This window comes from Aquila chrysaetos, assembly GCF_900496995.4.
Source record: "Aquila chrysaetos chrysaetos chromosome W unlocalized genomic scaffold, bAquChr1.4 W_unloc_2, whole genome shotgun sequence".
In the NCBI taxonomy this organism is placed as follows: domain Eukaryota; kingdom Metazoa; phylum Chordata; class Aves; order Accipitriformes; family Accipitridae; genus Aquila; species Aquila chrysaetos.
In genome coordinates, this window is record NW_024470322.1 from 2,146,428 (window position 1) to 2,158,671 (window position 12,244).

The window sequence follows — 12,244 nt, forward strand, 5'->3', positions numbered from 1 at the left end:
TTCCTGTTCTGACATACTTCTAGGTAAACTGGAAGGGGCATCTTTTCTTGCCAGCCAATGACAGGGCAGTATGAAAACACATGGGACGTTGTTGTCAAAAATGGCGGCTACCTGCCATAAAATGGCAGCTGAAAGAACGTGGCAGCCCCTGGGTATTTAGTGGGAAGGGACTTCCTGTTCTGACATCCTTCCAGGGTAAACAGGAAGGGTTGGCTGGTCCTGTCAGCCAATGACAGGGCTGCCTGAGAACACGTGGGGTACGATGGTGTCAGAACATGGCAGTCAGCCAGTCATAGAGCAGTATGAAAAAATGTGGGTTATCATGTTTTACAAAATGGTGTCTCCCTGCCATAAAATGGTGGCTGAAAGAAATAGGTGTTCCACGTGTATGTAGAAGGAAGGGACTTCCTGTTCTGACATACTGCTGGGTAAACTGGAAGGCACGGCTGGTCTTTCCAGCCAATCACAGGGCAGTCTGTGAATGTGATGGGTATGGCATCTTACAAAATGGCAGCTCTCCAGGAGCAAAAAGAGGTGGTGTAAACAAACCAGATGACTGGAAGAGGGGAGGGACTTTTGGGGCAAGTGGCTGCCCCAGACAGACATGTGACTGCCAGTAGGGGCAGGGTTTCTGATGGAAGTTGGAGGCCGTGGCACCTGTCACTTCTTATCCTGGATAAAAGAATTCTTTATACTGCTCTCCCCTTTGCCTTCTCTTCTAATGGCTGAACAAAGTCAATTCTCTCAGCCTCTCCATATAGATCATGTGTTCCAGCCCCCTAATCATCTCAGTGGACCTACAGTGGACTCGTTCCAGTATATCAACTGGTGTCTTTCTTGTATTGGGGAGCCTCAAAACAACATAGTATTCCAGATATGGTCTCGCAAGTGCCAAATACATGGGAGTAGTCACTTTCCTTGACCTGTTGGCTACACTCTTGCTAATATGGTCCGGTATGTGGTTGGCCTCCTTTGCCACAAGGTCACACTGCTACCTTGTGGTTGTCTTCTGCACCAGACCCACAGGTCCTTTTCTGCAAAAGCTTCTGGGCAATTGGCCCCCAATCTGTACTTTTTCATGGGGTTATCCCATCTCAGCTGGAAGACTTTGCATTTGCCTTTGTTGAGCTTCATGAGGTTTCTGTAAGCCCATTTCTCCAGCCCCTTGAGTTCTCTCTGAATATCAGCCCTGCCCTCCAGCCTATTGGCTGCTCTCCCATTTGATATCCTCTGCAACCTTGCTGAGTGTGTGCTCTGTCCTATTGTCCAGGTTGTTCATAAAGACACTAGACAGGATTGGCTCTGGTTCTCTTATCACAAAAATAAATGGAGATTAAGTTGAAGTTTGAACTTCTGTGCACCTGTTGCAGTTTTTGGGAGTAAACAGTTTCCCATGCCACCATTTGGTCATCTAAAGCATGGATACACAGAATATAAGGATAAGTGGAAAGTTTACAAATTCCTCCTTTGTATCATCTATTAGCTGGTCTGATGTTACGCTATGATCTAGTCACTGGAGGAGTGAAAACAAGGGAAGAACAAGCTGCTCTACTTTTCCCACAACTTCTTTAACTGTTTAATGTTTTCCATGCTCAATAGGCTTTTATTTTTTTTGTTAGTCATCCATTATGACTAGCAGCACAATTTTAACAGTAAATTTTAACAGCAGAAGTCAATTTTAACAAGAAAATATATATAAAAGAAAAACAAACACCCTTCCCATTTCTCCTTCTACCCTTCTTAATTAAAAAAAAAGTGAACAATTTTTTCCCCTGAAAAGACTGTTTCAGATGTTCAGGATGCACTGTATATAAATCTCTTCTGAGTACATTCTGAGCAGGGTCCTTTCTCTCCTTGTCAGCCAAACTTTAAATGTTACTAGTTTATGGTTAACTGTTCTAGTAGGTTGTCTGCTGAAGAGCAAAGGGGAAAACTGTATTAGAAATTGTATGTATTTGAGCCAGTATTATGTTTTTATTAATATTATTATATTATTTTGGATGTTCCTAATGGTATAATTCTGTTCCCAAGGGTGCTTCTTGGTGAATTGCACACAAGAGCGAAATGCTATTCTGTGGGTAAGAATAGGGGACTGCATTACTTGGCATCTTTGTATTAAAAGACTCTTTCTCCCCTCTTTGCTGTACATTACTCACTTCTGTCTGGTGTTTCTGTCTGGCGGAATTTGTAGTCTGGAGGAATAAAGACCTAGTAAAGTGTTTTTCTTGGAGTTTAAAAATTCCTGGAGGAAGACTGAGAAATACCTGATTAAATATTGTATACTGTAAAGGCAGAGAGCTGTTTAAAATTTGATTTGATGGGAGGAGTATATTATTCCTTGCATGGAATATCAGATCACGTTTAAAGATGAACCTCACCAGAGTGGAGGAAATTCTCTTCCAAAAATTTTTAAACATGCTGTGCGAATGTGTGTATGCACAACCTTGATAATAGCCATCACTTTGTGTGCTACTTAGCAAAGCTGTGATAATTCAGGAACTTCTGTAATTTTTAAAATAATATGTGTTCTCTTATATAAAATGTAGAAGAAATTTAATGTAATATCTATAAGCTAAACTATTATTGATCTTGCTCTCTTCTTAATTTTCTATTTTATTACTTGTTATTGTGGGACTATATACATAATCTGCTTCTGTCATTGTGGAATAGTTATACAATACTTGCAAATGTAATGCATTGCAGTATTCCTATTTGTGCTTTTGTGGATGCTTTAGTTGCAACTACATAATAACAATGTAGCAATTACTTGTTTACTTCCATATTACTTTTCCACGTAGTTTCGTACCAAAAATTGGTCTCGTGATTCACTTCTCTACTGATTTCATTTCTGCCACCCCAGTATATTATTTTGTCTCAGTTCACTGTTAATGCGGTGTTAGCTCTCTCTGTGTACTTTCAAGGTAGAAATTGCTAGCTGTTTTCTCCATCAACTTTTTCCTTGGTCTTATCTAGCACTATTTACCTTGTGCATAAAACTTGACATCCATGCCTTGTTTTAAGGGATTTTGGGGAGTTGTATAGAATAATTTAGATACAGAACATAGTTTCACAAATTAATTGAAAATAAACTATTCAGAGGCTGGAGAGTACAGTTGCTATCATTAGTTAAGGAAAAATGGCTTGACTGATCTATTCTGTAAGGTCATATATTTTGTTCTATTCAGATATTTCTACAAAGTCAAATTTTTAACACATAGTGAAATGATTATACGTAGAGCTGAGATGGGAAACTTCACAAGGTAATAAATTCCCATGTGTCGTGGTTTCAGCCCAGCCGGTAACAAAGGACCACGCAGCCACTCGCTCACTCCTCCCGCCCCCCTCCGGTGGGATGGGGAGGAGAATCAGAAAAGAGAAAAGAAAAAAAAAACGGAACCTCATGGGTTGAGATAAGGACAATTTACTGGGACAACACAAAAAGAGAAGTTACAACAACGGTACTAATAAAAGAATATACAAAAGGAGTGATGCACAGTGCAACTGCTCACCACCCAGAACCTGACACTCCACCACTTCCCCCACTGAAAGCCAAGCCCACGCCCCAGCCTGCTCCCCATTTATATACTGAGCATGATGTCACATGGTATGGAATAGCTCCTTGGCTAGTTCAGGTCAGCTGTCCCGGCTGTCCCCACCCCCCCCACCTGCCAGGTTCCTGTAAAATTTAACTCTATCCCAGCTGAACCCTGGACATTATCCACCCCTTATTCTATACCATCTACATCATGCCCAGATCCTACATTTTCCAATTAATCACCACCACTTTCCTTGTCTTATATACATATATATATATGGACACCCCCCCCGCACGCACACACACACACAAATAGCATTCCCTTAGTCGATGGGCTATCCCTCTAATGTGTCCATCAATTTTATTTAGTCCATGACTTTGGGGCTCCATCTGTTCTAACAGTCCTTCAGGATAGGAGAGATGGTGTGAGGTGTTGGATTGTTGCATGCTGCCTCTGGAGCTTGCGGCTGGTACATTTGGTGCAACCCATGCCCTTGGTCTGCGGGTCGAAGATGTTGATCTTGAGGAAATCGCTGGGCGCCAGTTCAAGTTCTATCACTGTTGCACTTGGCTTGGTTTCAAAGTCCATTCTTCAGTCATTTTGGGTAATTATTACAGTAATAGCCTTGATATGGCATATAGACACTATAGATACAATGACATACATTGGCAGGTTATTTAGCAGTTAACATCATACAGCCTAATTCACTGGCTATTCTCTCCCAAAATCAAATCTCCTTGAGGTACACGTCGAAGTTGCCCATCCTTCTGCATCACCCACCAAGTGTACCCAGGTCCTTAAGCAAAAGCAATCCCTTGGATGGGTTTGTCTCTGCTTGAGGCAGGACTAACCCAGACTGTCTTCCCTAACATACTCCTCATGTGCACTACAGGAACTTTATCTCCTTGTACAGTATGTGGAAGTCTTGGTTGGGCGGGGCCACTCCGATTGGCAGATCCTCTAGTGTTGACTAACCAGGTGGCTTTTGTTAAATGTGTATCCCAATGTTTGAAAGTTCCACCCCCCATTGCTCTCAATGTAGTTTTCAGCAGTCCATTGTATCATTCGATTTTTCCGGAGGCAGGTACATGATAGGGGATATGATACACCCACTCAATGTCATGCTCTTTGGCCCAGGTGTCTATGAGGTTGTTTCGGAAGTGAGTCCCGTTGTCTGACTCGATTCTTTCTGGGGTGCCGTGTTGCCATAAGACTTTCTCTTCAAGGCCCAGGATAGTGTTCTGGGCAGTGGCGTGGGACACAGGATATGTTTCCAGCCATCCGGTGGTTGTTTCCATCATTGTAAGCACATGGCACTTGCCTTGGCGGGTCTGTGGGAGTGTGATATAGTTGTGAAAAATGATCATGTCCAAAACAGGATTCTAATTAAAGTTTACAATTTATTTACATGAATAGAGGCAAGCAAACAGCGCTGGGTGCACCAGGAGCCTCTGCTCTACCAAGGCACACCCCGTCAGGTCTAATTGTGCAGGTTAAGTACAGGTTCTACATACATATTCACTAGATTCCTGAGAAATGTTATACATATTCATTAGTTTTCCGGGAAACTATTAGCATATGCAAATATCCTTTACGCAGGCCCATTGAAGGTCTCTGGTGGTCTTCAGGAGTCCTCTGGTGGTCTTCCATAGTCTTCCTCACTTGTCCGCTATTTGACCCTCCTCAGGTGATTCTGCGCAGTATGGTCCTTTACATGTTTTGATACATTACTGCTTGTTAGTGTTCTTATCTAAGTTCTCATTAAGCTAAATTATCTACAAGGATGGGAACAAAGGCAGGAGTTCTTATCTTTTCCGGCCTTATCTGTTTGTCCTGGTTTAACCCCAGCCAGCAACTAAGCACCACGCAGCGCTCACTCACTCCCCCCCCACCCAGTGGGATGGGGGAGAAAATCGGGAAAAAAAGAAGCAAAACCCACGGGTTGAGATAAGAACAGTTTAATAGAACAGAAAAGAAGAAACGAATAATGATAATGATAACACTAATAAAATGACAACAGCAATAATGAAAGGATTGGAATGTACAAATGATGCGCAGTGCAATTGCTCACCATCCACCGACCGGCACCCAGCTAGTCACCGAGGGGCAATTCCCCGCCCCCACTTCCCAGTTCCTATACTAGATGGGACGTCACATGGTATGGAATACCCTGTTGGCCACTTTGGGTCAGGTGCCCTGGCTGTGTCCTGTGCCAACTTCTTGTGCCCCTCCAGCTTTCTCGCTGGCTGGGCATGAGAAGCTGAAAAATCCTTGACATTAGTCTAAACACTACTAGCAGCAACTGAAAACATCAGTGTTATCAACATTCTTCACATACTGAACTCAAAACATAGCACCCTACCAGCTACTAGGAAGACAGTTAACTCTATCCCAGCTGAAACTAGGACAGTATCCACCCCTTATTCTATACCATTGACGTCATGCTCAGTTCCCATACCTTTAGTTACATCCTGGTCAATCATTACCAGCTTTTCCATCCCTTTGAGACATATGAACAATGATATATATATATATATGTATACATACACAGAGATATCATTCCTTTAGTTTATGGGTTATGTTCATTAAATGTTCGTTGAGTTCATTTAGTTCCTGACTCTGGGCTCCATCTGTCATACCAGTCTTTCTGGGCAGGAGGGATGGTGCAAAGTCCTCTCAGTCAGTAGAGCAGAGTTGGGCTTCAGTGCAGTGTGACGAGCAGTTGACATTGGACGCAGCAGGAGGATGGTGTGCACCGTTGGATTGTTGCATGCTGGAGTCAGTTCTGGTTCCATCACTACTGCGCTTTGCTCAGGTTTATCACAGTTTTTTCTTGCTTGATCTAAGTGATTCTTACTATAGTACTATGGATATAGCATATAACAATTATAGTAATGATAACATACAGTAGCAGGGTTATATAGCAACTAATATCATACAGGTTAATTCTGGCTATTCTCACCTAAAACCAAATCCCCTTGAGGCACACATCGGACTTCCCCATCTTTTTGCATCACCCACCAAGTGCACCCAGGTCCTTGAGCAAAAGCAATCCTATGAAGGGGTTTACCTTTGCCTGAGGCAGGAGTAACCCAGACTGTCTTCCCTAACATATTTTTTGTGTGTACTACAGGGACTTTATCCCCTTCTACAGTACGTAAAAATTCTGACTGGGCAGGGCCACCCTGATTGGCAGATCCTCTGGTGTTGACTAACCAGGTGGCTTTTGCTAAATGTGTATCCCAATGTTTGAAAGTTCCACCCCCCATTGCTCTCAATGTAGTCTTTAACAGTCCATTGTATCGCTCAATTTTCCCAGAGGCTGGTGCATGATAGGGGATGTGATACACCGACTCAATGCCATGCTCTTTGGCCCAGGTGTCTATGAGGTTGTTTCGGAAATGAGTCCCGCTGTCTGACTCAATTCTCTCTGGGGTGCCATGTCGCCACGAGACTTGCTTTTCAAGGCCCAAGATAGTGTTCCGGGCGGTGGCATGGGGTACAGAATATGTTTCCAGCCATCCGGTGGTTGTTTCCACCATTGTGAGCACATAGCACTTGCCTTGGCGAGTTCGTGGGAGTGTGATATAGTCAATCTGCCAGGCCTCCCCATATTTATATTTCAGCCATCACCCTCCATACCACAGGGGCTTTAACCACTTGGCTTGCTTAATTGCAGAACATGTTTCACATTCATGGATAACCTGTGCAATAGTGTCCATGGTCAAGTCCACCCCTCGGTCACGAGCCCATCTATATGTTGCATCTCTTCCCTGATGGCCTGAAGCATCATGGGCCCACTGAGCCATAAATAGCTTACCCTTATGTTGCCAGTCCAGATACACCTGAGCCACTTCAATCTTGGCGGCCTGGTCCACCTGTTGGTTATTTTGATGCTCTTCAGTGGCCTGACTCTTGGGTACGTGAGTATCGACATTATGTACTTTTACAACCAGATTCTCTAGCCGGGACGCAATATCTTGCCACAGTGCAGCAGCCCAAATGTGTTTACCTCTGCGCTGCCAGGTGCTCTACTTCCATTGCTGTAACCACCCCCACAGGGCATTTGCCACCATCCATGAGTCAGTATAGAGGTAGAGCACTGGCCACTTCTCTCTTTCAGCAATGTCTAACGCTAGCTGGATGGCTTTCACCTCTGCAAACTGACTCGATTCACCTTCTCCTTCAGCAGTTTCTGCGACTTGTTGTGTAGGACTCCATACAGCAGCCTTCCACCTCCGATGCTTTCCCACAATGCGACAGGACCCATCAGTGAACAGGGCATATTGCCTCTCATTTTCTGGCAGTTTATTATACAGCGGGGCTTCTTCAGAACGCGTTACCTCCTCCTCTGGCGACATTCCAAAATCTTTGCCTTCTGGCCAGTCTGTGATCACTTCCAAAATTCCTGGGCGACTGGGGTTTCCTATGCGAGCCCGTTGTGTGATCAGTGCAATCCACTTACTCCACGTGGCATCAGTCGCGTGATGTGTAGAGGAGACCCTCCCTTTGAACATCCAGCCCAGCACTGGCAGTCGGGGTGCTAAGAGGAGCTGTGTTTCAGTACCAACCACTTCTGAGGCGGCTCGAACTCCTTCATATGCTGCCAATATCTCTTTTTCAGTTGGAGTATAGCGAACCTCGGATCCTCGATATCCTCGACTCCAAAACCCCAGGGGTCGACCTCGGGTCTCCCCAGGTGCTTTCTGCCAGAGGCTCCAGGTAGGGCCATTCTCCCCGGCTGCAGTATAGAGCACATTTTTAACATCTTGTCCTGCCCAGACTGGCCCAAGGGCTACTGCATGAACAATCTCCCGTTTAATTTGTTCAAAGGCTTGCTGTTGCTCAGGGCCCCATTTAAAATCATTCTTCTTCCGGGTCACTTGATAGAGAGGGCTTACAATCAGACTGTAATTTGGAATATGCATTCTCCAAAAACCCACAACACCTAAGAAAGCCTGTGTTTCCTTTGTATTGGTCGGTGGGGACATAGCTGCTATTTTGTTGATCACATCCATAGGGATCTGACGACACCCGTCTTGCCATTTTATTCCTAAGAACTGGATCTCCTGTGCAGGTTCCTTGACCTTAATTTGTTTTATGGCAAAACCAGCCTTCAGAAGGATTTGGATTATTTTCTTCCCTTTCTCAAAGACTTCTTCTGCCGTGTTGCCCCATATGATGATGTCATCAATGTACTGCAGGTGTTCTGGAGCTTCACCTTTTTCCAGTGCAGCCTGGATCAGTCCATGGCAAATAGTGGGGCTGTGTTTCCACCCCTGGGGCAGTCGATTCCAGGTGTACTGGACACCCCTCCAAGTAAAGGCAAACTGTGGCCTGCACTCCGCTGCCAAAGGAATGGAGAAAAATGCATTAGCAATGTCAGTTGTCGCATACCACTTGGCTGCCTTTGATTCCAGTTCATATTGAAGTTCTAGCATATCTGGCACAGCAGCGCTCAGTGGTGGCGTGACTTCATTCAGCCCACGATAATCTACTGTTAGTCTCCACTCCCCATTAGATTTCCGCACGGGCCATATGGGACTATTAAAGGGTGAGTGAGTCTTGCTGATCACTCCTTGACTCTCCAGTTGATGAATCAACTTGTGGATGGGGATCAGGGAGTCTCAGCTGGTGCAATATTGCTGCCGGTGCACCATCGTGGTAGCAATTGGCACCTGTTGTTCTTCAACCCTCATCAACCCCACAACCGAAGGGTTTGCAGAGAGGCTGGGCAAGGCGGACAGCTGTTCAATTTCCTCCGTCTCCAAGGCAGCTATACCAAAAGCCCAACGGTACCCCTTTGGGTCCTTGAAATACCCCCTCCTAAGATAGTCTATGCCAAGGATGCACGGGGCCTCTGGACCAGTCACAATGGGGTGTTTATGCTACTCATTCCCAGTTAGACTCACTTCAGCTGTCAATACAGTTAGCTCTTGGGATCCCCCTGTCACACCAGAGATACAGATGGGTTCTGCTCTTTTATAACTTGATGGCATTAGGGTATATTGTGCACCAGTGTCTACTAGAGCCTTGTACTCCTGTGGGTCTGATGTGCCAGGCCATCGAATCCACACTGTCCAGTAGACTCGGTTGTCCCTTTCCTCCACCTGGCTGGAGGCAGGACCCCTCTAATCCTGGTTAGAGTATCCGTTACTCACTTTTCGCAAATGTGAATCAGAAGTCCGTTCAAGAGGATCAGAAATGAGATTAGCCCTTCTACTCTGTCTGGGGGAGTGCTCACGAGAAACTGGAGCAGCAGTTTTCCAAGAAGAATCCTCTTTTCTGATTGCTTTTTCTCGCAACTCCCGTACCCGTGCATCCAGGACTGAGGTAGGTTTTCCATCCCACTTCCTCATGTCCTCTCCATGGTCACGCAGGTAAAACCACAGGTTAGCCCATCGTGTGTACTTTCTCCCTCCTCTCTCTTGGGCAGAGGAACAATTCTAATAGCTGAAATGCGGGCCTGTACAGGTGGGGAGGAGGACATATCCACTTTGAATTGCTGGAACTCTCGGGACAATTCCTCTACAGCCGAGACACAGGCCCGTAGGGAGGAAGAGAGACTTCCTTCATATTGCCGGAGTTGGACAGCCAGTTCGTCCACCGTTTGTCCATGGCCTTCTTTCCAGGACATTACTGCCAATGAGTTGGCATAGGTTGGTGGTGCACTTCGTAGAAACTTCTGCCACATGGGTTGTGTGCATTAGACTTCATCTGGATCTGTGGGTGACTGCGCATTTTCTGGATCATTATAAATCACCTCCAGCACAGCTAATTCCCTCAGGTACTGGATACCTCTCTCCATGGTGGTCCACTTGCCTTGGTGACATGTAACTTCATCCTTGAAGGGGTATCTTTCCTTCACACCTAACAGAAGTCGCCTCCAGAGGCTGAGGACTTGTGTTTTTCTCCCAATCACCTTGTCGATGCCCCCTTCCCTAGACAGAGATCCCAACTGCTTGGCTTCCTTACCCTCTAATTCCATACTACTGGCCCCATTATCACAGCATCGGAGCAGCCAGGTAACAACGTGCTCACCTAGGTGGTGGCTAAAAATCTTTTCTCATGTCGCGCAACTCACTCGGGGATAAAGATCAGGTGATTATTTCAGGTTCTGCCTCTTCCTCCTGTTCTTGCGATGACCCTGGTTCACTTTCATCTCTCACTAAGCAAACTGATTTCTTTGTGTGTTTCTTTTTCTGTACAGGGGCGACTGATACTGGCACTGGTTGCTTCTCTGGTTTAGCTGCAGTACCTGTTGCCGGGATAGGGGTAGCCATGGTGCCTGTTGCTCTGTTTTCCCTCTTTTCCCCCTGAGGGTGCTGCCTAGTATCAAGCAGTGTTTGGTAGATACTGGCCAGGGCCCAGCACAGTGCGGTAAGTTGTGTCTCTCTGGAATAGCCACAGCATTTTTCTTTCAAATATTCTACCACTTCATGAGGGTTCTGTAGTTGTTCGGGAGTGAACTTCCAAGCCACTGGAGGTGAGAAGTTCTCTGGATACCTGCCCATATCCTGCCACATGCCGTGCCACCCATGAATATCCATCTTTGGGGCAGATCTCTGGGTGGTACTCTTAAAGAGCCTTTTTGTAGCCCTAAACAAGACCTGAAACATATTCAGGAGGCATAGCACTAACAGCACGCTGGCTTGCACATCCCAAGGATATTCAAAATTCTCAAAAGCTGTTGTAATTAGCCGGAAGGAGAGAAGGGAGGCGAACGGACGGGGGGAAGTATCCCCCCCTGACTTCCCCATGGATTGGGTGCGATTACCAATAAAATCCGATAGAAGGTGCCCAAAGTATGGAAATGATATCACTGCTGCATATAGATACCAGCTTAACCTCATGACCAGTGATGTAATCATTTCACAAGTCGACATTGCCCAGTACAGCAAAATGATAATCCCGATCCCTCTCCCAGAGGTGATAAATGTAACTACAGGCAATACATAGAGCATATAAGAACTTACACAATGCCACCATGAGAACAAATGAACCAACATTGTGACTAACATCTATTTATTTAAGAAATGCGTATGACAAATTTGTTTCAACACACTCTAGCCAGATCTGTCATTATCTCAACCCTTCGTGACCCCACGTTGGGCGCCAAAAAGGACTGTCGTGGTTTCAGCCCAGCCGGTAACAAAGGACCACGCAGCCGCTCGCTCACTCCTCCCGCCCCCCTCCGGTGGGATGGGGAGGAGAATCAGAAAAGAGAAAAGAAAAAAAAAACGGAACCTCATGGGTTGAGATAAGGACAATTTACTGGGACAACACAAAAAGAGAAGTTACAACAACGGTACTAATAAAAGAATATACAAAAGGAGTGATGCACAGTGCAACTGCTCACCACCCAGAACCTGACACTCCACCACTTCCCCCACTGAAAGCCAAGCCCACGCCCCAGGCTGCTCCCCATTTATATACTGAGCATGATGTCACATGGTATGGAATAGCTCCTTGGCCAGTTCAGGTCAGCTGTCCCGGCTGTGGCCCCCCCCCCCCCCCCCCCCCCTCCCGACCTCCCAGGTTCCTGTGAAAATTAACTCTATCCCAGCTGAACCCAGGACACCATGCTAGGTAGAATAAGCAAAGCTGGTGGTTAATGCTGCATCTGGTGCTGATTAAGGGTAATTAATAATTGTTTACTTGCTCCAAGGTTGAATTAAGTGGTTTGTAATAGGCAATTTCAAAAACAT

General features: G+C 45.5%; 1 protein-coding gene across 3 annotated transcripts in view; it reads left to right on the forward strand.

Annotated features, from left to right (window-relative positions):
- The window catches only part of LOC121232404 (polycomb group RING finger protein 3-like), a 187,373-nt gene that overhangs the window by 52,587 nt on the left and 122,542 nt on the right, over positions 1 to 12,244 (forward strand). The gene's annotated exons all lie outside the window — the stretch shown is intronic.